Source organism: Antechinus flavipes, chromosome 2 (assembly GCF_016432865.1).
Source record: "Antechinus flavipes isolate AdamAnt ecotype Samford, QLD, Australia chromosome 2, AdamAnt_v2, whole genome shotgun sequence".
Classification (NCBI taxonomy): Eukaryota; Metazoa; Chordata; class Mammalia; order Dasyuromorphia; family Dasyuridae; genus Antechinus; species Antechinus flavipes.
The window spans coordinates 14886447-14890550 of NC_067399.1; positions in this window are offsets into that span (position 1 = coordinate 14886447).

Consider the following 4104-nt stretch of genomic DNA (forward strand, 5'->3'; position numbering starts at 1 on the left):
TATATTTGCAAAACTATTATCTAATACCAGTTTTGTTATTTTTGTGTGCAAGTGTGTTTTCCTAGTCAGGCTAAATGTATGAAATGTGTCACATTCAACCTGTACTTATATATTAGAAATGAAGGACAGCAAGGGCACAGTAGATACTAGTAATCTATAGGCAGATCCAGTTACAGGAGGAGATTCTCAGCTTTATCTGAAATAATAGCTGCAGCCCTTTGAAACACTCATATTTAGATAGTCTGGAGAACAACTACAGGAAACAGCTTGGTCTCTTCAGATTTCCTGGTAAATATCATTCTGTAATTACTCTAGTCACTGATTAAGTTCCATCATCGAATGGATTCAAGGGGCAAATGACAATTTAATGCAAGTCAATACACCAATTAGTAGTAATAGTGTCTTCCTCTTAGTCCCCTTAACTCTGAGTCTTTTCTGTCTTTATTCTGAATCTCCCCTCCATCAATGTCTGTTCCCTGCTCACTTAACTACATGAAAAATTAAAGCTTCATTTAAAGTGATAGTGACCAATGGTAAAGTTTCCTGTTCTCAATATGTATACTTCTGTTCCCATCTTCATCTGCAAACAAGGAGACTGGATTGTCTAATTAGCACATTTCCCTAGTGAACATCAGAACCATTGTTGAAAGCTACTGAGCTCTCAGAGGTAAAGGAAAAGGCTTGTCAGAAGATACAGTAAGATCTTATGGAGAGGAAATAAGGACTATTTTAAGGTGCTGGTTTGTTACCCAAAGAAATACTTCTCCTGAAAGGTCACCTTAGCGACAATGAATTAAAAATAAGGATGGTCTATAGAGGGAAAAAAAAAAGTGAATAGCCTTTCAAAAATATATAGGGCAGGGACAGCTAAGTATGTGGTAAGGTATTCAGAAACAAACAAAAGAGTCTTTAATTACAAGGAATTCTTGAAGGAGGATCAAGAAAAAAAAAGTTTATTTTTTTTCTTTTCTTTTAAAAATATCCCCTCTCCTTACCGGTGGGCAGACAACTGTGTCCTTAATACTTATTTGTTCATCCAATTTTTAATAAGACTCTAGAACCGATTTTTGCACATGTTTGCAACCAGCTGGATATAAGGGAAAGAAATTAGAAAAGGGAGACATAACAGCATTATAATAAATAACTTTTGTAGAGATGCTATGAACAGACTACTTCTGAAAGAGAAATGTATGTCCTTTTCAGTGGAAGGAAAATAAGAATGTTGAGGAGAAGTCAACATCTTGGATGATAAGGAGATATGAACCCAGAGTAGAGATCACATGGTCAAAGAGAAGAGTAATGAACAGAATTACACTACGTATTTTGGAAAATGAGTACATTTCTATCATAAGATGATGTTTTTGTCCTTATCAACTCACTTGTGAATTAGTACTTCTTGTTGTAAGGCACAACAGCAAGAAGAAGAAGAAAAAAGGAGGAAGAAGAGGAGGAAGAACAGGAGAAGAAGAAGAAGAAAATGATGACAAGTTAACTCAAACCTACTATGACTTAGTTCCATGACGAATTTAAAAAAATGAAAAAAAGAAATAAATCAATATACTCGTTAAACAATAAATGATTAAAAAGGAAAAAATAGAAGAAAATTAATGAAAAGTACTGTAAAATTAGAATTTCCTAGGGGGGAAAAAAAGAAGGAAGGAACTAAAAAGGAAAAAAAAAAGTAATTGGAAAGGGTATAAGGATTAATTTTGCATTAATTTAAATGAACAAAAATTTATTAAGCAATGAGAAGAAAAAAAAGAAAGATGAAAAATTACTTAAGCAAAAGAAGGAAAGATAAATAACTCAAAAAGTTAAATAAAATTTTAATCAAGGAAAGGAATGAGAAACAGTAAGAAAGATATTAAAGATAAAGAAAGCCACTGGGAATAGTGTTGCCTTAAAGAATATTAAGCAAAACCAATTGTAGAGACAAAGTACTTTCTAAAAAAGAAATGGAGGAGAAACACCAAGAAAAAAATCTAGCTCAGGAAAACTATTAGAAATGAAATAAATTTGATAACATAGTGAGCATCTACAGGAGAATAGTAAAGATAGAAATATTCATTTTATATGATCATAGGTAGAAGGAAAGAATGTGTTTAGCTGGTGGCAAGGATTTTTGTGGAAATAATGACCTATTCCTGATCTATCTCTTGTAGTATTTGAAACACTGTCACAGTGAAAAAGGTTTATTTAGATATGTTACACTTGGCTCCAGAGGAGCAGTGTATAAGTGTTGCAACAGAGTTCTCCCAACAAGGAACAAACTCCTTAGGGAGGTTCTGGGTATCTTCTCATCAGAGGTCTTCAAGGAAATATATACTTGGTAACCACATCTCAGTTATTATTTACTCTTTTTAGATATAGATTGTGTATAGCCTGTTAGGTGAAGACTACAGTAATTAAAATCAGCAAGTCCTGGATTCAAATCTAGCTTCAGACATTTCTTATCCAGAAGATATTATTGATTAATCATATAACCTCTGTCTTTTTCAATCTTTTTATCATTATAATGGAGTAATAGCTACCTCCCAAGGTTGTTGTGAAAAACAAAGTAGATGATGTTTTTAAGTTCTCTGCAAAAATTAAGGAAATAAAAATTCTGGCAATTACTAATAGATTATAATCCATGGCTATCAAAATACTTTTACTATTAGAGGTGATGTCAAAACTTTACAGTTAGAAAAAATATTAGTTGGGAGTGGAAGGGTCGACATTCAAATCCAGATTTTTCTACTAACTAGCCCCATAAAATTGGAAGAAAAACTTCATTTCTCTGGGCTAAGTTCCCAATTCCTAAAATGGGAGAATTGGAACAATCTGTTTTTTCCCCATGCCTTAACAGAGAACATGAACTAACTAATGAACTGGGATTTATTTAATTTTATGAAAATGATATAAATCTAGTCTCTGCAAGAGAGACCCCCTTTGGAAGAGAGAAAGGCAAGCCTTCCAACTGCCCCACAAACCATAACTTGCAAACTTATATTATCTACATGGGAGGGTGCAGGGTCTTTGGCATGTATGGGCAATGTTTTAATTATGCTGGGTACCTTTTTAGAATACCAATGTCCTGGAATTAATTGAAATGGCCATTATTAGTGTAAATTAGCACAGTAACAAATTGGAAAAATACTAGCAGGAAACATTGTCATGAAACCAATTTAAGGGAGAAAAATCTCATTAGTAGTTAAAGTCACTGAATGGCCTCTTCAATAACCCTCAGGGATAAAGAACCTAGGACCTGAACATTTTGACTCCTTATGAACAGAGGAGTAAATGTAATCATGATGAGAATACATCTCAGAAAGTAGTAAAAAGGCAATCTGCCCAGTGTCATCTCTGTGTTTTTGTCTTGCTTAGAAATAAAATTAGCAAAGAAAGGAAAAATCACAACAGGTTTTCTTTTCATTGAAATCATAAAAATGTGAGAATAAAACATTATCAAAGAAAATGATATAAAAAGTTTTTGGTCAAGGAATGCCCAACCAAAGAAATCAAGATCAAGGAAAAATGAAGTTTCCTAGAAATGAAAAAAAGAAAAGATTGAAAGATGAGACACATCATCTGAAATCCTATATTCACATCCTCATATTTTACAGGTAAAGAAAGTGAGACTTAGAGGGAAGATGTGATTTATCCATGCTTACATAACTTAGAAATAACGAACTTTGGATGGGAAACTAATTCTATTGATATCTTAGTCAACACTTTCCCCCTTCATGGCTTCTCTTAAGTTTTTTTTTTTTTTGTATCAGATTATTTGTCTGCTTGTCTGCTGTCTCTGAGCAGCAGCATTCAGTTTGATTGTACATTTAGTTATTTGGGGATCAAAGGTTAATCACTTTATTGATTTTGCCTTTATATTCATTCAGAGAAAAATTTAGGTCCCTAAAGTTTAGAGCTGAAAGGGAACCTGTGTGTCTTTGTATTGAAAGATCTTGGGATAGAGGTATGAATTAAAGCTGAGATTTCCTTGATATAGTGAACATTTCCATTAGAGAAATATCAGCAGCCCAAAGATGATGTGATCATAGATGTAGAGTTAGAAGTGACCTCAGAGTTCATCTATACCAAACCTCTCATTTTATAAACAAGAAA